Raw genomic sequence first — 24,653 nt, 5'->3', positions numbered from 1 at the left:
TTTTTTAAAAAAGAATCTCTGGTTGGAAATCAGATGCAAAAAAGGGTTTTGGTGTTTTTTTTTTTTTTTAGCTGTTTTTAATGTAAAGAATTACAAGACATAGATGACCCCCTTGGAATTAGAACTCTGATGTATCTAAAATTTTACCCTCCTTGCTAGCTAACAAATTGGCTTGCCACAGTGCACGAATACTGCCAGAAATGAGAATTCTTGGTCAAAGACAACGCAATTCATGACCTGGCAAGCAGACAACTCAGGTTCACATAAGTTCCCCTTGCACACCCTCAAGACTCAGGGTTAGTGCAAAGTAGTCTGGGTGGATGCTGTGCACATAGTGCACTTGCATCATACCTGAGGATTCTCAAGCTTAGGAAACCTTATTTTTTTATCATGGGCTGCAAGCAAATCTCTCTGATCTTCACACTAGAGAGACACATCTTTATGATACTTGACAGCAAATAACTCTGTCCTCTGCTCCAGAGGAAAGTACTATCTCTATCTTCCAAGGCTTTCCCTACATTCTTGAAAACAAAAGCTGTCAGTGCCTGTGCTTGCAAGCCATTGCAGAAACAGACCCTTGGAGAACTGTGTCCCAATATGTGTACTACTATGTGTTGGGGAAAAGATACTGTCATATTTTATTTGGGGGAGGGAGAGTAAAGTTAGTTATGTGGATAAATAATCAATGATCTCTTCACTGTAATAGGAGTATGAAAAGGACAGTGATTGCCTTTGGGAAGCTTACAGGCTTTAAACAGATAAGCCTCAAAAGCTACTACCATTTAGATGAATTCCACCAGAGGGAATTAAATGGATTTATGAAATTGTACAATGGAGGAACTTGATTTTTAGTTGATGATGTCATAAGAGGTGTCCCTGAGAAATAACATTTGAAAACAAGGCCTATCAGAATAGTAGCAATCGTTAGGTTAAGAGTAGAAGGAAAATCCTACTGGAGGAAGGAAGCCTGGATTACTGGAGGAACTACACAAAGGCCAGATCAGAATAAAATAAACAGAGGCCAGATTGGATTTTGGACTTGATCCTGATAACATTGCAGTCACTGAAAGATTAAGGAGAAAACACGCCCTTATTATATTTGAACTGTAAAAGCCCCCCTCCCCCCAACCATCATTATTGTTAATAGGGAAGAGGTTGTAGGGAAATCAATGATGAATACAGAGAGTGGAGGTGAAAGCTTAGTTACATAAGCCAGACAAGAGGTAATAGTGACCTGTGGATAGATAGTGGCATTGTAGATGAAAAGAAATGAATGGGTTGAAAAATATTTATAAAATATAGTTGTCAGTCCTGGGTGATTGATTTGATTTAGAGGGAGAAAAGTCATGGACAATTCTCAGATTTCTGGCCTAGGCAACTGCACAAGTAGAGTGGCTAGAAAGAATTCACTAGTCTCTTGGGGATTCATCTCATAAATTCACTTCTATTTCAGTGACAGCTAGCATTTTAGATATATGCACATAAGGAACCTGATTCTCTCCAAAACTCTTAAGAACTAACTTTGGTACAGATGAAAGATGAGCTGTAGGGGATTGAGATGTCACATATACCTCCTAACATCAATATAGAACTCAGTTTTGCTTGAATTCTTTGAAGAAAGAATACCCTTATGTTATTTGGTAAAAAAAAAAAAAAAAAAAAAAACTATACCTCAAATGTTCCTACCAGTATGATCCCTTCCAAATAGCACAGTTTAAATTGGGGTATAATGCCATCACTAGCTCTCCCCGAATTCCCAATGTGTTCATTTTCTCATATTGTCTTACTGCCCATGGACATTCCAAATATATAGGAGATATGTAACCATATCAAATATGTATTGAACCTGATGTTCACAATGTGAAAGTTATTTCGTGGGATTTAGAAGGTCCTAGCATCTTCTTGGAGTATTTAAAATTGCATTTCACAAAAGTCTAACTCAAACTATTCTAGGAAAACCCATAGCTCATGTATATAAAAGCCTTCAGAGCGGCTGAAGGAGTCAGGCAGCTCTGAATACAGATGTCATCAGAGTTGTCTCACTCCATGACTTACCTGTGAGTTCCTTTATTACTTTCATTACTGGCAGGTTTTCTCCATGAGGCAGGAAAAGAGACCATCATGGCAATTCCCAGGCCACTGATCTTTCTGATTTCCCAATGGAAAAGCAATATGCTTTTCCACCATAGTGGGAAGACACTGTTGGAGTCATTTCCCATCTCTAATCAGCATGGCCAAAGGATGAAGCACTGACCATCCAACTAGGGTCACCTGTTTGCTTGACTAATTTAACCAGAACTATATGTAATCTGTACTCTGTAAGAAGAGGGGGATATGATTCCAGAACATGGGAAAGGGATGACAGAATGGCACAGAAACTAACAAACAACAGATGTCCATTTCAAGTAGAGAAACTGGGAAAGTGCTGAATTATCATGGGATGATTTCAGTAAGGGCAGGTGTAGAATCACAGCTCTGAAAGATTGAAACAAGGTGGATAGATGCAAATGAAGAAGAGGAAACGGTGCAGGAATACAAACAGAAGATGAAAAGACTGTATTGTGCATTTTTTGTGAATCAGTAGGTGCCAAAGTTTTGAAAGCAAGGAAATAGATACATTAAAAACTATGTACAGAGTAAAGGAATGATTATGCTTTACAATTTTACTACCCTTAAATTAGATGCTTGTCTCTAGGCTGTGGCTTTCACCTAAAAAAATAGACTGAAAACAAATTAGAAAGGCTTCAGAAGTGTTCTACAAAGATGAGTAACAGGGCAGCCCTGGGGCTCAGGAGTTTAGCACCGCCTTCAGCCCAGGGTGTGATCCTGGGGACCCAGCATCAAGTCCCAAATGAGGCTCCCTGCATGGAGCCTGCTTCTCCCTCTGCGTGTGTCTCTGCCCCCCTCTCTCTCTTTGTCTCTCATGAATAAATAAATAAAATCTTTAAAAAAATTAGTAACAGGTAGAAAATGAAATTTAAAAATCAATAAGTAGGTATGTAATGCTTTGTCTATGCAAAATAAGGCCTTTTGAGAAGGATGAAAGATGTTAAGTTACTGTCACAGTAAAAGAAAAATGTACTATTTGTGTGTATATGTTCCAATTTATTTTAAAAATGGCTATTTTTCTCTCTGCATCTGTACTTAAGATAAAACCGAATAAAAGAAATTTGAGCAGATGCATAAAACATTTGGATTAGAAACCGGGAAATTTTAACTGGAGTCATTAAGTGTTTGTGTGAATACAGAGCCTTCTCTGGAATCTTTTAAAATAGGGTTCTTTCTCACCTGTTAGATTGGTGGAGGACCCTGCTGCTCAAAGTCAGAGCAAGAGTTCAAGGAGTATTGGCTTCACAAAGGCAGAAATCACCTGTTATACAAATGAGCAAGAGTTTGTAGACTCTAAAATATTTGCTGAGTCAGTGTATGTTGATGCTGACTCCTATATACACTCAATTCTTAATTATCTGCATATGGAATCTGTTTTGTGGTTCTATGAACAGATACTATATTTATGCTGGTGTTGTCATCCCGCATAGGCTACTCCCAGACTGCCAAGTTTCTAGCTACTGTGTTTTCAGTGAATAGAAGTGATATTTGCTATTAATCCAAGTAAAAGATTAATGACAATGTGATACTGATATAATTTCCAATTATCTGCAGTTTTGGGTCACCTGGTCCATTGTCTCCATCAATTATTATCATCAACTACGAGTTTATTTTAGCACTAATTATGGAGGATGAAGTTTATTAACATCCCAGGTTATACTGAAAAAAAGCACGTGGTCATTGCACCTTGATGAATGCATTCAATATTGAATCCAGGCCAAAATGGATTTGAGTGATAGAATTTAGGTTTAGTAAAGAAACTGAAGTCCCATCTCCTACCTAACCTCTCCTGTTGGCATCTCATTATTTAAGTGATGATGAGATTGAGGCCCAACTAAATTGAGTGAATTGCCCAATGTCAAATAACCTCCTTAGGGCAGAACCTGTACTAGAACCACTTAAAACAGGGAAATTTTCTGAAGTCAGAGGCCTAACTTAATGGAAATATTAATTTCAGTGGGTTAGTATAATCTCTTAATACCTTAATACCATCGGGAGATTTCAGTGACTTCCAATTTTTTTCATGATGCTCTAAAAACACATTCAACACGTACAAATTAAATATGTGCTTAATATTTTTGTTTTCTTTCTCCTTATATATCAGGAACACCTTAGGGAGCACCTTCGATTTGAGGAGAACTTCAGAGGTATAATTAAAATTAGCTCTCCATCAGGAAATAGTTTTTAGGATGAAGAAATCTGATTATTTAACTACTTCACAGAGGTTTGAAGTTTGAGGCTAATAGTTTGATTCTACTGACTTACCTAAAATCTAATTACTCTAGTCCATACACCATTGGCCCAGGAAGACATGCTCACTCAGCTCAAAGATGCTCCCTAAGGTCTGCCTAAACTTCTCTCGAATCAGTTGAGTAATTAATGCATTATGAAGAAATTGTGTTTTGCTGGGTTTTTTTTTTGAATAATTAAAAAATCCAGTGTCATATGATTGAGAGTCATCACAAATGATAATGAATCATAATTATCACAGTACGGTTAGTGTACATACACACACACACATACACAAAGACACACACATTTCTTACAGCCACAAAGTAAACTGTTTTATTTCCATCACATGTGGGCCAGAGCTGCCCATTTGGACCTCACAAGACATGTCTACCTCCATCAATATTAAAATAAAATAAATGTTGCAGTGCTTTGGCATGATACATTTGGGTTTAAGCCAATCACATCACAGAGAGCCATCTTTAGATACTAAATCAGGATAATTTAATCTGTATAAAATTTCAGTATTAGAAACTATAGCAGTCTTTAAAAAATAATACTCTACACATTAGCAGACAATATCTGTTCTGTCTCTTCTATGCATTTCTAAAGTTATGTGTGTCAGGGCTTTAACAAACATTGCTTGTAAACTCATAAATGAGAGGTACCCTAGGAAGCAGTCTCTATGATGGTGTCACATGTGATTCCAAGTGCTGAAAGGGTCCACTGTTTGTTCCAACTCTTTATTGAAATCCTGATTTCTGGCTTTTTATTTTTTCTTTCTTAACAGAACAAACAAGCTATAGTTTGAGCTAATCGTAACACCAAGCATTTTTTATTAATGTGTGCTCAGCAACAGCCTGAGCCTTGTGTGGTTGCTTTATCAGCAGTCTCCTGTTCCACATCTGGGAAACGCACATGTAATTCTTTTGAGAGGAAGCACCAAAGTTCCCTCTCTACTTCATTATTTCAGATGTAATCAAAGAAGGAAACCTATGGTGTGTTCTTGGCTGTCATACCATAGAGTTGTCTATAGCCTGAACACATATCTGCTGTGTTTATTTGCCTTCCAGAGGAATGTCTATTCTATTCTATTCTATTCTATTCTATTCTATTCTATTCTATTCTATTCTATTAGTATTATGGTATTACTATTATATTCTTTACATATATATGTATGTATGTATTGTTTGTACACTACATAAACATGATAGATAGATAGATAAAGAGATAGATAGATGATAGATAGATGATAGATAGATTCAAACTAATAAATCTTTTTTTAAAGATGTCTTGATGGAGGTACTCTTTGAAGCTCTAGAAGTTTTTGCCACAAGTTTTGTGGGGGGTTTTCCCTAGCTTTTTTCTTTTTTTTTTTTTTTTTTTAAGTAGGCTCTGCATTCAGCATGGGGCTTAACTCATGACCCTGAGATCAAGAGACGCATGCTGTACCAACTGAGCCATTTTGCTGTGTTTGGTAAGGAGACATTGCTCAGTGCCCAGTCCTAAGAGCCTCCTTGTTTAAAAATGCAGTGTGGTACAGAGATTAGAGGAGGGACTTGGGAGTCACACTGATTGCTTGGGTCCAAAATCTGGTTGTTCTGCTTCCTCCTTGAGTTCAGCCTAGAACAACTTATATAACCTCTTTGTGCTTCGATCCTCCTGTTTGTAAAATGGGAATCATAATACTAGTAATTCCCTCTTAAAATTATTGTGAGGTATTAAATAAGTTATTCTGCTCACTCTGCTCCTCTACTGCTGAAAAGAGCACCTAGCGCTTAGTCAATGGCGGTTACATGTTCACACTGCACTCATACCTCACGCTGAAGAGTGTCTATAGTGATTTACGACAGAAGCCTGATCTTTTAGTTTGACTTCTTAAAGTCAGTTTTGCTTTCATGGTACATGAAGTTTAACATACATTTGACACAGAAAAAGAAAATAGACCTTAACCATTTAAGACGTTCCCTCACACACGAAGATAGCAATGCTTTCTATCACTGGTAATGAGTGTTTTTTAAGTAATAATCACTTAGTATGCATTTTTTTTTCCATGTTACTATCAAAAGAACTTTTTCATGTTCAATTTTGAGCTATTCAACAAAGAATTGTTAAGGCTCTTGCTTTGTTTTGGAGCATACCTCAAGGTAAAATAGCCAAAGGCTCTTTAATCTAAGCAGGATAAGTAAAAATAGAGATGTCAGAAAAATGAAAGACCTAACCCAGATAAGAATTGCACTTGCTTTGATATTGTTATTTCAATATTTTCAAATAAAAAATAAATTGACTTTGCTTTTAGCAATCTTATTTAAGTAGAGACTGGCAGTACCATAAAGGTAAGAGAAAAAATATTTTTTGTCTCTCTAGCCTTTATCATGTGCCATTATGTACAGCACTGAACAGTATACAAAAATGAGCAAACCATAGCTCTGCTTTTGAAAAGCTTATACTCTGTTTGGAGCAATATGACACGAAAACAACAAGAGATTGTACAGATCAGTAAATCATTAGTAATATGGAAATTCAGGTAAAGGAAAGATCATTGTGGGTAGATTCGGTCAAAGAAAACTTGAGGAGAGGGTGATGTTTTAGCCAGGCATTAAAGGATGAGAAGCATTTTACTAGGTAGTTTGGAAGGAGAGGAGAACATTCCATGCATAAATTCCAGGCTAGCCTGAGCAAAGAAAAGAATGGGCAAAATAACGTGGCTCAAAGGCCAGAGCAAACTGTTTGAATCCAGGATCACCCAATGGCCAGAACATATTTTACTAGTTTATTAATACCTTGTAAATGTGATTATCACCCTCTCCAACTAGATCCTTACACCTGTGCATTCAAGTTTTTCAATGAATATGAGGCATGGGCTTTAGTAAGTTAGCAAGTACAGTATTTAACTCTTAAAAAAAAAGCAGTGTATTTCTACTCATATTTAGTTAGAAACCTTGGTCAATAATAAAATTCTCAATGTCCCCTTACAGATCCTGCTGATAAAGAATTAGAATAATAACCTTCCCTATTGGGTACGTGTGGTAACAATGAGGATTTTTGTGTAGAAACAAGGTGGACTCTTTCCTAATGTAGTGAAGCAGTCACTGGGTGATATCCTACCATTTCTAGACCGGCATTAATTTGTTTGGGACAATAACATGCGGAGAATACCATTGGAATATTACTATCTATCCTTGTTGTTCGATGGAGACATCTGTGGTCTAGTTCACTGATTTGGTCATAGAAAACTCTCATATCTCAATTTTACTTCTTATTGAGAGACTATCTCTCTGACCCTCTCACATAATATGAGCAATATTATTAGCAATTAACAATAAAGATCACTTTATAATGACCTTATCCTATTTCATCTTCTGTCATGGCTTCATCACCCATCAGATGTAGTATATTTAGGGCAGCCCTGGTGGCCCAGTGGTTTAGCGCCACCTTCCGCCAGGGCCTGATCCTGGAGACCCAGGATCAAGTCCCATGTCGGGCTCCCTGCAGGGAGCCTGCTTCTCCCTCTGCCTGTGTCTCTGCCTTTCTCTCTGTGTGTGTCTCTCATGAATAAATAAAATCTTTTTTAAAAAGTATATATATTGTGTGTGTGTGTGTTTCATATTTTTCTGTCTCCCAGGTATCTATGCTAGATTCCAGCTGTGGTCTAAGGAGAATTTTTACTTTTACATTTCTTTCTAATCAGTTAGCTCAGGACAAGGTTGGATTTAAAAGAATTAAGAGGAAGCAGTATCGGGGCACATAGGTGGCTTAGTAAGTGTCTGACTCTTGGTTTCAGCTCAGGGCATGATCTCAGAATTGTGGGGATCCTCTCAGGTTGTTGAGATTCTCTCCCCCTCTGCCTCTGTTCCTTTACCTGCTTATTCTCTCTCTCCCTCTTTCCAAATAAATAAATACCTTAAAAAAAAAAAAAGGAAAAGGAAAGGAAATAAGAGGAAGGAAAGGAAAGAAGGAAGGAGGAAGGAAAGGACAAGTAAAGGAAAGAAAGAAAAAGGAAGGAGAGAGTAGGATGAGAAGGAAGAATGGACCGGAAAGGAAAGGAAAGGAAGGCCCCTTCCCTTCAGAAAGGCTTCAAAGTCTCACTTCCGCTTCGCCTCCCTTCCCCTCCCTTTCTCTTTCAGGAAGGAAAGGAAATGAAGGGAAAGGGAAGGACGCAGAATCCACAGGTTCTAAAAGGCTCCAGGAGGGCAAAGACTTTTGTTGTGGTGATTAGTCACTGCTCTAACCCTGGAACCTTGAACAGTATCATACATCTAATAAGTGCTTAGTAAATATTCAACAAATGAAATAATGGAGGTAATAGTGCTTGTTTTATGGAGTCGTCATGAGAATTGAACTAAAGATTGTGTGTAAAAGTATGTAGAGAGCACCTAGTATGGGACACGGAACCCAAAAATCCTAAAAGGACCCATATGGCACCCAGTATTGCCAAACCTGACTCTTCAGTGTATGAACTTCAACCCATAACCTGAGAGGTACTGATTAAATGCATGTTTTAAATGTATTTGACTTTTGAAAATTATATTCAGCATCCTTGTTTTCATAATGAGTGATTTTTTTTACATTGATGCTCACTTCATGATTTCATCAGCAGTTGGATTTATGTGTGGCTTATAAAACCTTTCATATAAAAGATAGAAGAATGTCCTAAACATTTGCCTAACTATAGACAGAGAACTGCCCGTGGCTTTATTATATCAGTATCTTGGTACTGTTTATTTGGTAATAATTATATTTATACTATAAAATGAAGTTTCTGGCTTTCCTTTTAAAAAAAAATTAAAAATCAATCAATCTCAAGAAAGACCGGAGACAGTGTTCCACTTGAAACTCCGAGCAAATGCAAATGTTAACATGCAGTGAGTTTTTATGAGGATTAAAGGGAGTTAAAAAGAATAAGGCATCTGATTTTAGCATGTGTGACAGCCCGATAGCCTATTTTCTTGAAACTTTCTCCTCAAAAAGATGCCTCTGAGGATCTAACTTTCCAAAATTGCACAGTGTGTCATTTATGGGATGGATTATAGTGTTTTGTACTCTGTTTTCTTGATGGCTTTGAAATATAGGAAAAGCTCGGCTTTGCCATGTTTCTTTGCAAGATAACTGCATGCTGACAACCATCCTGCTACTGGGCTCTCAGGAGAGTCTGGCTTTATACTTAGTGTTTTAAATAACTCGTGTCTAGTTAAAGATGTTTATGTCAGATTCCAGTTATAGTTTAGGGAGAATTTTTATTTATCAGTAAAGGACAATTTTACATTTAAAAGATAGAAATGTAAGCAGTTTCAATATCAAGAGCCCTCTTCTCCCTTCAGAAATATTGCCGCTCCAGTCTTCATCAGTTTGCTACTTTTATCCAATACGAATACTCATCTTCAGTTGTTTTGTTTAGTTTCAGGCCACTAAAGGAAAGTGGAATTTTTTGAGGCCCAGTGAATACTACCTCTACTCTACTTCCCAAGCCCCTCCAGTCAGCTTTGATCTTCCAGGTCATACCTTGACATCTTCACTGGGTCGAAGGGTCCTGAGAAGAGAGCATTTGGTTCAGTAACTGCTTCCTTCCTGATGCAGCTGTGATTTCTGGATTATTTGGGGCACTTTTGAAATTCTTACATGGCAGCTCTCTTGAGCTTTCCTCCATAATTATCCTTTACACAAACTATAGTAGAGGGTTTGTGAAATGATGTGTCTCCCTCTCACTTCAGGCCTTTTTTCTAAAATTGGTAAAAAACATAGTCCGTGTATCTTTAGACCAGTCAAGCCTGTGTTTTAATTTTCTACAGTTATTAATTCAAGTCCCTGCCCCCCAAAAATCAGGGCATGTACACAAATCCTTAGCCTTGAAAGTTTTATAGCCCCAGAGGAACAAAGATTAATCATAATTATGTTATCTTCCTGAAAATCTCAAGCCATGCTTCCCTTTTTAAGAGCCCAGATGATTCCTGAACCAACAGGAAGCAAAGCTGAGAAATCTTTGAGCATTGCCTTTTCTTTGCCATTGTCTGAAAAAGAGAATATGGCTTTCCCAAGACTGTGCAAATGATTTTCTTCTCAGGTCATTTAAGTAAGAAACATCCTTCTCAAATATCATTTCTTTATTGGCAAATATGATTTCCCCATCCAACTTCCCTGTACACAATAACTCACTCCTTCCTTTGAGCTCCTGCCATGCTTCAGGCGACTGTGCTATTGCACTTAACATATTGCATTAAGATTTGGCATGAGCCTCTCCTCTATGCTAGTCTCTAATCTTCTCCAGGTCAGAAGGCATGTATGCAGAGAGCCTGGCTAATAGTTTGCACATACTTGTTGCTGAATGAATGAATGAATGAATAGCAGTCATGTGAAAGTCAATACTGAATTTTCCGTGAATTTAAGATCAACAACATTGTCCATTGTAAGACATAGTAACCAGGTTCCTCCACATTGGAAACCATTGTCTTCTCTTGAACTACTGTGGGTGTGTGCATGTGTGTGAGTGAATGCACATTCGCCTCTGAAACACCTGCATATTGGGATGCATGTATGACTCATTTATAGGAAATGGCACTTTGGTACCCTATTTCTGATTTAATCTTAGTTTATTTTTTATTTGCCTCATTTCTCTCATTCTTATTTTTGTTTGTATAGAGTATGTTTATAAGCTACTTAAAACCCTTTTAGAGGGAACACCAGGTGGTTCAATCAGTTAAGTGTCTGACTCTTGGTTTTGACTCGGGTCACGGTCTCGCCTTTGTGAGATTGAGCCTGCTCGCATGTGTTTTTGCACACTTGCTCCCTCTCTCTCAAATAAATAAATAAAATTTTTAAAAATAAAACCCTTAAAAAATAAAATAAAATAAAATAAATAAATAAATAAAAAATAAAACCCTTTTAGGAACATAAGCTAAACTTGAATATTTTATAGAAATAATAAAGAAGCATAAGAAAGGTTCAGTGCCTCTTTGCTGAGAGGGAAAGTAGGGGGGAAAAAAAACCATCATGAGGATGTTCTTTGCTGTTATTCAGATATTGAAATTACATGATAGGAACCTTTAACAAAGCTGCCTCAACTGCCAAAGAAAATATCTTCCAAGTATAGTAACATTGCTGTGAAAATAACAGCTTAGTCAAAGTAGGGGAGGCCACTGAGACAGTGTGTGCTCTTACCTCAAAACAGCAGCTGTAGAGATTCCCTGAGTAGTTAAGTAATCTCTAGCCCAACATAAAGATTTAATCCCACCCGAACTTTCTGTGATTTTAAATCTAGGATTTTGTATGCATTATGTGGGTTATCTTGGCAGAACCAAATGGATATTTAAACAGATGTATTTTAAAGATCGTATATCCTTCCTGCTTTCAAATGACCATTGACCAGGGCTTTCACATTTAAGTCATTGCTGTGGGTGTTCAAGGAAGTACTTGCTCTTCTGAGAAATGGTGTCAGACGCTATGTTAGAGGTGTTGATGATTTTGTGGATAAACTTGCTTTTGCAAAAAATCAGTGACATTAACCAAATATTAGGGTATCATATGAAAGGATTAAATAGTTAAATGCCACATATAATTTCTATACAAGAATAAATATAACAGTGTTTCAACAAAGAATTAAACCATTTCACATGCTAAAGTAAATTATAATGGGTACCCTTTATTGAGCTCTTACCACATGCTAGGTACTATGCTAAGCACCTTAATCAAATTAATCTTATTTCTCACAGCACATTTATTTAAAAAATAGATTTTATTCATATTTTACAAGTAAAGATTCTGAGGCTCAGAGAGGTAATTTCACTTGCCCATGGTCACATAGCTATTAAAATAGTAGTGCCGAAGGTTCAAAGCCAGACCTGATTCAGAGTCCACACATATAAGCACTTGGCTCTCTCACTCTGTTTTATGAAGTTATCATTCTTCCTTTTCCAACTTAGGATGTTGCAGACAGTAAGTAGTAGGTTTTGATGTATTTTCACCCATAATCAAACCCAGTTAGATTAGCCTCTGTTTTTGGTGATAGCAGGCAGCAGAATCTTCAAGTGAGTGATTTAGAGGAGGTGATATCTTTGAACTCCCTTTCACACACCTGAGTAACAGGCTTCCAAATGAGTTACGAAGAACAGTCTTGACATTTGATAGGATTTTATCATTTAAAAGCACATGATACCATCCCAGATGATATGTATATCCCACTCTTGAATTTTAAGCATATTTTTAAAATTATTTCCAGGGGTGCCTGGGTGGCTCAGTCAGTTAAGCATCTGCCTTCAGCTCAGTCAAAAACCCTAGGTCCTAGGATCAAGTCCCTCTAACCCCATCCCTGCCCCACATCAGGCTTCCTTCTCAGCGGGGAGTCTGCTACTCCCTCTCCCTCTGCCTCTCCACTCTCCCCTTTATGCTGTCTCAGGAGTGCACACACTCTCTCTCTCTCTACCTCAAATAGATAAAATCTTTTTAAAAAATTATTTCCATTTCATGGCACATGGAAGTTTTTATTTGAAAAGAAAAAAGAGAAGTAAGGGAAAGAACCAACCATCATAAAAGGAAGTTTTTATGGCCTAGCTCTACAATTAAGAAGTTTTGCTACAAGTTAAAAAGAACCTCAGCCAGAAATCTTTAATGCATGTTAGATCATGACTTTTTTTAATTAAAAGAAATTCAGAAAGTTCGTGAAGGAGATAATCTTAAATTTTTTAAGGCAGGTTTTAGGCTCTTTGGATTTTTCTTACACATTCATGGTTATGCTCAGAAATTAATATCACTCTGCCATTCCCATTTTATTTCATTGCCTTGAAATCCTGTTGTTGAAATTGCAAGACTTGAAAATAACAGGAACATCCTGTTGTCAAAAATAAATTCCTTATGATAAAATACTAGTTCAACTGAAGCCAGTTTTTGTTTTTGTTTTTTTTTTTGTTTTGTTTTGTTCTGTTTTTTTGATTTTTGGGTTTTTTTTCCTTTAGGGGGTGAAAGAACCTCAGTGGAAGAGGGGCTTATAAGTGACAGAATGTGACTTTGGATTCACTGCCCTTCTCATATCTTTGTTACATCTCCAACTAAGTGGGACTTCATCTTTTGTATGAATTTTTACATTATGCAAAAATTTTAATGTGTGGTGTCATTAAAGGAAGGGGAAAAATGTGGAAGGAAAAAAAAACAAACAACTTTCATGGGAACGGTAACTATTGTCCAAGCTGCCTGGCTCATGACTATTGTGTATTATATTCAGAAATATGCCTGTTTATCATTCTATTTTATAATTGGTTCAGTAGTCCCCCAGCTCCTAGGAATTCATATGAAGAGTAAAATAAAGCACCGAAGACACTTCCTAAGAAAGGGATTTTTAGATTTTTAGCAGAATGTTACCCTTGCAAACATTTTAGGTTATTTTTCTCCAGTTCTACCTGTGCCTCATTTAAAGCATTGACTTAGGGGGCACCTGGGTGGCTCAGTGGGTTAAACATCCGACTCTTGGTTTCAGCTCAGGTCATGAACTCATTGGTCTTAAGATTGGGTGCAGGCCTACTGGGGATTTACCCCAAAGATACAGATGCAGTGAGACGCCGGGACACCTGCACCCCGATGTTTATAGCAGCAACGTCCACAATAGCCAAACTGTGGGAGGAGACTCGGTGCCCATTGAAAGATGAATGGATAAAGAAGCTGTGGTCTATGTATACAATGGAATATTACTCAGCCATTAGAAATGACAAATACCCACCATTTGCTTGGATGTGGATGGAACTGGAGGGTATTATGCTGAGTGAAAGTAAGTCAACCGGAGAAGGACAAACATTATATGGTCTCATTCATTTGGAGAATATTAAAAATAGTGAAAGGGAATCAAGGGGGAAAGGAGAGAAAATGAGTGGGAAATATCAGAGAGGGAGACAAAACATGAGAGACTCCTAACTCTGGGAAACGAACTAGGGGTAGTGGAAGGGGAGGTGGGCGGGGGATGGGGGGATACTGAATGGGGCACTTGACAGGATGAGCACTGGGTATTATGCTGTATGTTGGCAAATCGAACTCCAATAAAATAAATAAATAAATAAAATAAGTAAATTTAAAAAAAAAAGATTGGGTGCAGGCATGTAGTTCAGTGCTCACTGGGAATCTGCTTGAGATTCTCTCTCTCTTGCTCCTCCCACAGTGTGCACACTCTCTCTCATGCTCTCTCTCTCTCAAATAAATAAATCATAAAAAATAATAATAATAAAGAATGCCTTAGGAGTTCAGACAGGTGCTAGGCAAGCAAGCCTCAGAAGTTCTTGTACCAAAAAAAATAAAAATAAAAATAAAATAAAATAAAAATAAAATAAAATAAAATAAAATAAAATAAAATAAAATAAAATAAAATAAAAAGAAGTTCTTGTACCTTGGTTTCTTCACCTGTAAAGCTGGAGGGCAGATGGCTGGCCTTCACTATCCTTTTAGTCCTAGAATTCTGTGAAGAGCATTTTCTAAAATGAAAGAAGGAAGTACAGTTATCCATCTGGTGAGCCTCGAAGGATGATGAGCATTCACAGTGCTTGCTTTCTAGCATTTAACACTGAGAATCCCCCAGAAGCCACCCTATCCAGAATGCAGGCTCCCAAGACCCTAGACATTCTCCCTTTTCTAGAAAAACCATCAGTGAATTGGCTTTCTTGTCTTGCATCCTTTGCCTTTTCCTTGAAGGCTTTGAGGATCAGGAATACAGCAGGTAGGAAAGCAGCAGTTCAATCCCTAGGGAAGCCCCTGAACCAACAGCTCTGTGTGCTACTGCTGACCCTTCTGCGCCAGGCCTGCTCGTCAGCCTGTGGTGGTGCCATCATGTTGTGTGGAACTGCCTTCTCTATTACTTGCCTCTCTTTTGAATGACCCCTAATTACCTTGACTTTTCAAGTTAGAACCAAGTTTCAACAACTGGTCTTGCAGAAACACACATGAGTCATAGGGAAAAGCTGCAAAGGGAAAGTTTTCCTCCTTCCCCTCTTGCAGAGCCATTGTGGACACAGGCAGATCTTCTTATTTGCATAACTGAATCACTAAACATGTGCTGATTAGTAAGGAATTGGAAAGGGGAAAAACTGATATCAAACCCCACCTTCTTCCATGAGGTCTTCTCTGATTACCCCAGTTAAAAAAACTTTCCTATCAAAATACCTGGGTGGCTCAGTTGTTGAGCATCTGCCTTTGGCCCAGGGCATGATCCTGGGGTTCTGGGATCGAGTCCAGCACCAGGCTACCCACCAGGAGCCTGCTTCTCCCTCTGCCTGTGTCTCTGCCTCTCTCTGTGTGTGTCTCATGAATAAATAAATAAAATATTTTTTTAAAAAAAACCTTTCCTATCATTGACCTCAAGAGTGTTAAGCACTTTCCCTGACACATAAAAGTGATAAATGTTACATTTATCTCTCTACTATTTGGAATCTTTTTCAAATGCAGGTTAAGTCATGTATGTGTGTTTAAGAGAGTTTAGGGATTAATTTCAGAAAAGGAAAGTATATAAATATGAGGATTTGGGGCTTAGTAATAAATGATGATAATAATGAGAAGTATTTTATTGTGCACCCACAGCATGCCAGGCTTTGATCCAAGGTCTTTACATGTATTAACTCATTAAGTTCTCACTCCACTCCTATGAGGGAGATGCTCATTCTTTCCATTTTACTTGTTAGGAAACTGAGGTAAGGATCAGCTCAATACTGGCCCAAGTCACCATGTCAATAAAAGGTGTACCTCGATTGGCTTAAATAGTCTGATTCCAGAGCCTTCATTCTTAACAGTACACTCTTTTTTTTGTAGGCCGTATTACCCTAATCCAGTGAGATGCCTCTACCTACTTTGATCTTCCGCACACTTAGACCCTCAATAGCAATATCATTTACCATCTTTTGAGAAACTTCTTTACACACATCATAAAGGAGATCACTTTATATCAATCTAGTGTCTAGTTTAGGGCTTTCCAACCTGGAGCTTTTCAATGTTGCTTCTACAGCTGTAATCTAATCCTTCAGATAGCAAAGCTTCAAGGAGAGTGAGATGTGTCACTTCCCCCCATCAAAACTGGGGATTTCCCACAGAGTGGATGGAATTTGGGCTCCAGATTCTTTGCTTCTTTTTGTTTTTTTAAAAAAAAGATTTTATTTATTCATGAGAGACACAGAGAGAGAGGCAGAAACACAGGCAGAGGGAGAAGCAGGCTCCATGCAGAGAGCCCGATGCGGTACTCGATCTCAGGACCCTGGGATCACATGCTGAGCCAGAGGCAGACGAGACGCTCAACCTCTGGGCCACCCAGATGCCCGCAAATTCTTTGCTTCTATCTTTACTTTCCTTTTCTGAAATTAATCCCTAAACTCTCCCATTTTCCCTGGATATTGTGGCCCATATTTCTTACCCTTCTAAACCGTTATTAGGTATCCCTCATGTGTTGGCAGTGCATTTATGGGATTTTATAAGTCTCTTTTAGTTGCATTTTGTTTTTCCTGCTCCAAGGTCCTTCAGGAAAGGAGGACCTTTTATACTTCTTATGTTTTTATCTATAACTGTTACCTTGCAGGACACATAAAAACACTAAACAAGGGACACCTGGGTAGCTCAGTAGTTGAGCGTCTGCCTTCAGCTCAGCACATGATCTCTGATGTGCTAACCCATTACTCTGAAGATCAACATCCATAAATATTTGTTCAGTAAAAAATCAGGATATCAGAATTGAAATGGGCTCACCAAGAGAGCTGAGTGTTGGAGTTAAGACAAAACTACAATATATACAACTTAGGATAATGACCTTAAATGCTTGACAAGTCACTTCATGTAGTCACATTTCCCTTGTTTTCTCAATAGTTAAGTTAGCCCTGTTTTCAGGATTTTAAGATTTAAATTTTACTAATAGCACAGGAAGAATACAGTATATTTTAAACACTATGAATGAGTTCACTTAACATTGTCTTAATGATTTGTCATCAGCATTTAGGAATACCAGTTTTTGCAGTGTGCTGTACATGTTAGTGGGACTATGGGTAATTCAAGGTGGAGGTATGATTGAGCACTCACTTATGCAGGGAGTCCTCTAGAAATTTTCTCTTGCAGCATATTTGACCTTCACATAAATTTGGAGAGTCTGTGGACCTAATCTCCAGGACAGTATAATGTGGCTACTGATCAGTAAAATGTGTTCAACCAAAAGTTGGTTTATTGGGGTGCCTCGGTGGCTCAGTCAGGCATCCAACTCTTGATTTTGGCTCCAGTCATGATCTCAGGGTTGACATTCATTGAGGAGTCTGCTTCTCTCTCTCCCTCTGCCCCCCTCCCACACCCCCTCATGTTCTCACACGTACACACATTCTCCCTCCCTCTCTCTTTCTCTAAATAATAAATTAAATATTTTTTATAAATAAAATAAAAGTTGGATTAGCCTTCTACCAAGTGATTCTTGCCCTTTGGAGAAACCATTGCCATGGCTTGTCAGAGTTTGTTGATCCTTAAAATATCTGTATCATCACTAGAGTGGCCACAGGGATGCTCTTGTCAGCATAGACCTACATTTCTACCTTTTCATATTTTTCATGGGCTCTAATGAAACATATGCAAGTGTATTGTAAGAGTATTTGGTGAAGGAACACCTTAAAGCCTACCAAGCCTTCATCAGGAAAAGGAAATAAGGGCAGCCCGGGTGGCTCAGCAGTTTAGCACCACCTTCAGCCCAGGGCCTGATCCTGGAGACCCAGGATCGAGTCCCATGTCAGGCTCCCTGCATGAAGCCTGCTTCTCCCTTCTGCCTGTGTCTCTGCCTCTCTCTCTCTCTCTCTCTCTCTCTGTGTGTGTGTGTGTGTGTGTGTGTCTCATGAATAAATAAATTAAAAAATCTTAAGGAAGAGGAAATAATATTCATGATAACACAACACACCACCTGCAGTCTCTTCTACACTATTCCTAAATGTTTTGAGTTTATTGAAATCTCAGGCTTAAAGCACAAAAAAATAAAAACTTCATTTACAATATTAATCTAGGATGGAAAGTACTGCCTCCTGCCTATGATGTGATGAAGGCTCAGCCTCACCTGAAGCTGCTTTCCTGCTGAAGGTTACACTCTAAGGCTCTCTGTCCACAGGTGCAGTCATGAAGCAAAATAGAGGTTGGGAGATACAAAAAGACAACCAATTTTTTTTGGACATTAATCTTGTATTTCAGCTTATAGATCTATTTTTTGTCAATATAGAAAGACGTATAATTTTACTATCTTCAGATACAAGAAGGGGATATAATTAGTCAGAAAAAAACTTTTTAGCCACCCATTTAGAGGTTTGGTGAGTAATAATAGGTAAGGGCAGGACAGCTTTGAGCACACTACGACAATGACATTTTCCAGTACCAAACAATTTTATTTTATGAGAACATAGAGCATTAGTACATGCAAAAAAATAACAAGTCAGCCTGACCTTATTTTGATTAAATTCTGAAAGGGCTTGATTCACTGGAACTTACCTGGAGCAAAGTTGGCAAGCACGGTCCAATAGGCTGATTTCAACAGAATCACCAAGTTGTTCAGGGAACAGACTGCTCGGACTTGAGTTTCTTGGAAAAAGAGAAAAAGACAAGGTCGTTTGTGGAATCATGATTTTTAGAATGTTTTTCATTAACTATCTCTAACCTTTGTTTATGATAGTTTGAGCCTACTATTCATCTTTGGAATTTATGTGTAAATATATTTTACCTTTTTAATGAGCTAGGGATGTGGGCAACTATCTCATTCAGCAAGAGCTAATTAGACACAATAAAAGGCTGGGTTTTTTAATGTATATATCTGCTTGAAAATTTTAGACAATTTAATATTTGACAAACTTAAATATCTGCTTCTTTTTTTTTTTAATTTTTATTTATTTATGATAGTCACAGAGAGAGAGAGAGAGAGAGGCAGAGACATAGGCAGAGGGAGAAGCAGGCTCCATGCACCGGGAGCCTGATGTGGGATTCGATCCCGGGTCTCCAGGATCGTGCCCTGGGCCAAAGGCAGGCGCCAAACTGCTGCGCCACCCAGGGATCCCAAATATCTGCTCTTTTTGAAGTATATGAAACAATACTGCTCTGATATGTCCATGTTCTTCCTTGTTCAATCTTTTCAACTAATAGAAGCATAGAGATATATTCTAAGTACTGGAAAATGAGACTGATTCTTATTTTTTCCTTTGGCTTCTTCAAAGGCAGTTGTCAATGTGTCTGTCAAGTTAGATAGCAACACTAACCTGGCCTAGCCTGAGCTCTAAAACCCATGATCTTCTACTCCATCTTCAAGAGCAACATTGTTTTTAAGCAACAGTGTGTCCTCACTCCTTCTTTCTCTATCACTTACTCACTCACTGTGTTTTAATTGTGGCCATTATAGTTGCACATAAAAACCCACTAAAGCTACTTAAAGAGGGTGGAGTTACAGTCTCAGGCATTCTCATAGAATTTCAAAAGCCAATGATGAGGTATAGTTGGACTTCAGAGAACCTGAAATTAGAATGCTAAAAACTCAGGATACCTGGGAGGCTCAGTGGTTAAGCATCTGCCTTCAGCTCAGGTCGTGATCCTAGGGTTCTGGGATTGAGTCCCTTGTTGGGCTTCCCCACAAGGAGCCTGCTTCTCCCTCTGCCTATGTCTCTACCTCTTTCTCTCTGTCTCTCATGAATAAATAAATAATAAATAAATAAATAAATAAATAAATAAATAAATAAAACTAACTTAAAAAAAAAAAAAACCCTCTTCATCTTTCATGGATCACAGAATCTCTCACTTCTCGTTTTAAGCATCTGAATGTTCCTCCAACCCTTCCTTGTCTCCTCTCCTTCTGAATGGGAAGCACAATGCCCAGGCATCTTTCTGTGCCCTTCCATGGCTAGCACTGTACATAGTATGTGATAGATATTCAAACGTTGCTTGGGTTATTATTGACCCAGGCGCACATGAAATGCGGGATTTTCTGTACCTACCCTTTTTTTGGAGTGATTTTTAAAAAGTACTAAAAATCAGTTACATCAGTGAACATTTCTTAAGGGTCTGATTATGCAACAAGCATTTCTTAAGGAGAAAGAAATATAAAGAAAATATTATACTTCCTGTCCTCAAGGAGGACACTAGCATGTTTACCACCAGCTCTAATATGTCTCTACTGGAATTGTAGAAATAATTTTAGAATTGTAGGGGTAGCAGTGAAGATAAATGAGCCTGCTTATGCTGCTAGCAGTTTGCCCTCCTGTAATCCAGACGTCATTTTTCCATACATACAGTGAGGCTAATGGGATTGTGTAGATGTTCATGTGTGATAATGCATATAACAAATGCCTAACACATAAAAAGTGATCACTGCTAGTATTAGGAGTAGTGGTGGTAGAATTAGGAATAGTAGCAGTAAAAAAAAAAAAAAAAAGGAATAGTAGCAGTAATATTTAAAACAGTTTTCATTATCCATCTAACTCACTCCAGGAAAATACTTTGTTCCTTCCCTTCCTCTCTAAGTCCATACAATTACCCTTATATGCAATTTCACTTTGTAGGGCTTGTCTGCAACATAATCTTGTTTTTTTGTTTAAAGTTGAAACTTCAAGGAACATGCAATTTAAAAATTCAGTCAAGGGGATACAGTTGGTTAAGCATCAGACTGGATAGCTCAGTTGGTTAAGCATCAGACTATTGATCTCAGCTCAGGTCTTGATCTTAAGGTTGTGAGTCCAAGCCCTGCATTGGCTTCCACACTGAGCTTATAAATAAGTGAATGAGTAGATGAATGAATGAATGAATGAATGAATGAATGATTTCGCTTGGTATGAAAACCGCTATATGCACTACAAAAGGAGGACAGAGAGAAGAATAAACATATTTTCCTACCTTGCAGCTAGTTAAATCCAAACTGTTATTTTTCTCTTCTCTCTGATGTCATCATAAATGTATTCAGTAGGAAAAATTAATGTGCTTGAAGTGTTTCTCTAAACCTCTCTGGCCATGTTGGATGAGACAGGAAATCTGTACATACACACAAATATAAATTCACAGGTGAATAAAAAATATGTGTTAAATAATATCATCTTTGGAAAGAAAGTAAATTGTACATGCACAGAAGGGAATATTGAAATCAGAAGTATTGGCCTAGATTTTGTTTATAACTGATAAGCATCTATCTAATAGCATCCGTATTCTTCACCCAGGGCCAACAGACAGATATATTGTACATTTTTTTGATGATTTATTCATTTATTTGAGAGAGGGAGAGCGAGCAGGGGGAGAAAAAGAGGGAGAGGGAAAGAGAGAGAATCTCAAGCAGACTCCATGCCAAGTTCAGAGCCTGACACCAGGTCTGTCTCAACAACCCTGAGATCACAACCTGAGCCGAAGCCAAGAGTCAGATGCTTAACCGACTGTGCCACTCAGGCACCCCTATACTCTTCACACAAAGTAGAAACCAGTTTACAATAAACGAACAATTTTTTATTTGTCATACATTAAGTACATTTCTAGGGTAAAACTGACAGGCCATCCATCTCCTTTATCCCCGGATAAAGTAACATATCACCAGGAGTTTCCAGGAAGAAAAAGTTGGTTGAAACAACAAATGTAGCTGCTGATGTAGGTGCCATCAGTAAAGAAATTTTAAGGAGATTTACCTTGGGGAGATTGGCATGTGGGCCTCCGAATCATTACTGTTATGATTGTCTTACTGAGGAGAAGTACTGACAAAGAAGGCCTTGAGAAAAAAACATTTAGAGTTGACCCTTGAACAACATGATTTGAAATGTGAGGGTCCCCTTATATGCGGCTTTTTAAAAATAAATACAGTTCATACTGTAAATGTATATTCTTTTCCTTATGATTTTTAATAACATTTTCTTTTCTGTACCTTTGTTCTTTTTTTTAAGATTTTTTAAAATTCATTTATTCATGAGAGACACGGAGAGAAAGGCAGAGACACAGGCAGAAGGAGAAGCAGGCTCCATGCAGGGAGCCTGATGTGGGACTCGATCCCGGGACTCTGGGGTCACACCCTGAGCCAAAGGCAGATGCTCAACTGCTGCGCCACCCAGGCATCCCACTTTATCCTAACAGTACAATGGAGAATACATATAACATACATATGTATTTTAATGCACATAATATGTGTTAGTCAACCATTTATGTTATCAGTAAGGCTCCAGTCAACAGTAGGCTCTCGGTAGTTTTTAGGGAGCCAGAAACTATACGTGATTTTTTTTTTTTAATTAAGTAGGCTCCATGCCCAATGTGGGGCTTGAACTCATGACCCTGGCATCAAGAGTCACATGCAGCACTGACTGAGCCAGCTAGGCACCCCTATATGTGGATTTTTCAGTGGAACAGGCAGTCAGTGCCTCTAACCCCTGCATTGCTCAAGGGTCACCTGTATTTTTTCATCACCTAGTTCTTTTTTCATTACCTATGTAACCCAGATGTTACCCTGGATTTCTTCAAGTCCTCCAGTTTGCCAGGGTCAACTTGTTCTTTAAAATATAATTTAGGGACACCTAGGTGGCTTTGTCAGTTAAGTATCTGCCTTCGGTTCAGGTCATGGCCCCAGGGTCCCGGAATTGAGCCCCACATCGGACTCCCTGCTCAGTGGGGAATCTGCTTCTTCCTCTCCAACCCAGTCATGTGCTCTCATGTCTCTATTACTATCTCTGTCTCTCTGTCTCTGTCTCTCCAATAAATAAAATCTTTAAAAATGTAATAAGCACATTAATTTATTTGGACTCGAATCACAGTCTCACACACAAGGAGTTCCCTGTGTCTCTCCCAGTATGTTTAGCAGTTGTGAGTGGAGCTTATGTCTCTCCTGGACTCCTTTGCTTCTGAGTTCCTTCTTATGCTGATTTCATATGGGAAAAAAGAAAGTGAGATATCCCATGGTACCCACATAATTTTTTTTACATCAAGTTGGGTAATGTAAGTGAAAACACTTCAATAAGTATAAAGTGCTACCTAAGGGAGGTAATCTCAGTAAATTAGAAAGTGATGTGGGCAGCCCGGGTGGCTCAGTGGTTTAGCGCCGCTGCCTTCAGCCCAGGGTATGATCCTGGAGACCTAGGATCGAGTCCCACGTCGGGCTCCCTGCATGGAGCCTGCTTCTCCTTCTGCCTGTGTCTCTGCCTCTCTCTGTGTGTGTTCTCATGAATAAATAAATAAAATAAAATTTAAAAAGAAAGTGACATAAAGCATTGTGAATGCTCTAAGAGTAGACCAGAAGGGGGACGACGAGGTTAATGAAACAGAATCTACTTGTTTCATCTGGCTGAAAATAGAGAAAAGGATGAAGCTATGAAGTTTTGAGAAGATGTTGAAATAAATTAGATTGTCTGTGGGTTATAATAAGAAAGGAAATTCACTCATGAAACTTTGAAAGGGAACAGCAAAAATTAGTCATGTGATTGCAAGAATCCCGTAGTGTGCAACGCCAGAAGAGAGGAGGGCCACCAGAATACTTTGAAGCTGGGTGAGCTGGTAATTATATGAGCCACACTTTCCTCACCCTTTTTAAGAAAGCAAATCCACATAGCTTTTGTGTCATTTCTCTGGCAATTGCCAGATCTGTTCTTGAAGCAGTAGCTGCCAGAGCGCTCATCAGCTGCTTCCACAGCTCATGTGTGTATAGCATTCAGTCTACTTACTCAGTTCTTACATTACATTCACTTTTTCCGAGAATTTGTTCCCAGCCTTTCTTGAGAAACTATTTCTAATGTAATATTCAGTTTCCTAACTCCACACATCACATTCATGTGACCTAATCTTCAGACTACCTGGATGTACTATATATCTTATTCGATGGGACTGAAAGAAATTCTGGTTGGTGAGGCTTGTGTGCTGTTGTTGTTGTTCTTTGTTGTTGTTACTGTTGTTGTTGTTGTTGTTGTTTAAGGGTAGACTGTACTTCATTTATCTTGGGCACTTTTAAACGTATGTCAGAAGTTTTATTCTACACAGTAGAAATTCCATACTGTATTGATCAGAAACTTAGAGTAATACCTATTAGCTTTTTTTTTTTTTTTTTTTTTTAAGATTTCATTTATCCATTCATGAGAGACACACAGAGAGAGAGGCAGAGGGAGAGGGAGAAGCAGGCCCCATGCTGGGAGCCCTGAGCCAAAGGCAGACACTTAACCACTGAGCCCCCCAGGCATCCCAATACCTATTAACTTTAAAGGAAAAGTTCAAGGAGGAGAATTTAAAAGAAAGTGTTGTGGAATGACATAGCCTGCTCCACCTACTTTCCATAGACATAGTGGGGGGGGGGGGTCCTGACTACTGTCTGCACTGGTGGGATACCCTTTTAGCCCTGTCTCATTTGCATCTGTCTCATTTGA

General features: G+C 38.4%; 1 protein-coding gene and 1 long non-coding RNA gene across 13 annotated transcripts in view; one reads left to right on the top strand and one right to left on the bottom strand.

Annotated features, from left to right (window-relative positions):
• ADGRV1 (adhesion G protein-coupled receptor V1) overlaps window positions 1–24,653 on the top strand; it is a 518,581-nt gene that overhangs the window by 399,236 nt on the left and 94,692 nt on the right. The window lies entirely within an intron of this gene.
• Window positions 1–24,653, bottom strand: part of LOC102152204 — a 99,305-nt gene that overhangs the window by 59,550 nt on the left and 15,102 nt on the right. For 5 of the 12 annotated variants that reach the window (XR_005356721.1, XR_005356722.1, XR_005356727.1 and 2 more), the window contains exons 7-9: window positions 21,175–21,309; window positions 18,793–18,882; window positions 14,699–14,783 (exon numbers count right to left, since the gene is read on the bottom strand). This is a non-coding gene — a long non-coding RNA (uncharacterized LOC102152204). Of the gene's footprint in view, window positions 1–3,288; window positions 3,371–9,613; window positions 9,869–12,103; window positions 12,407–14,698; window positions 14,784–18,792; window positions 18,883–21,174; window positions 21,310–24,653 lie in introns of those variants that run through there. The other 7 variants (XR_005356730.1, XR_005356729.1, XR_005356725.1 and 4 more) reach the window with 6 other exon arrangements.

This window comes from Canis lupus, chromosome 3, assembly GCF_011100685.1.
Source record: "Canis lupus familiaris isolate Mischka breed German Shepherd chromosome 3, alternate assembly UU_Cfam_GSD_1.0, whole genome shotgun sequence".
Taxonomy (NCBI): Eukaryota; Metazoa; Chordata; class Mammalia; order Carnivora; family Canidae; genus Canis; species Canis lupus.
Note: the sequence above shows the minus strand (reverse complement) of the source record. Positions and strands in the feature narration are given on the sequence as shown.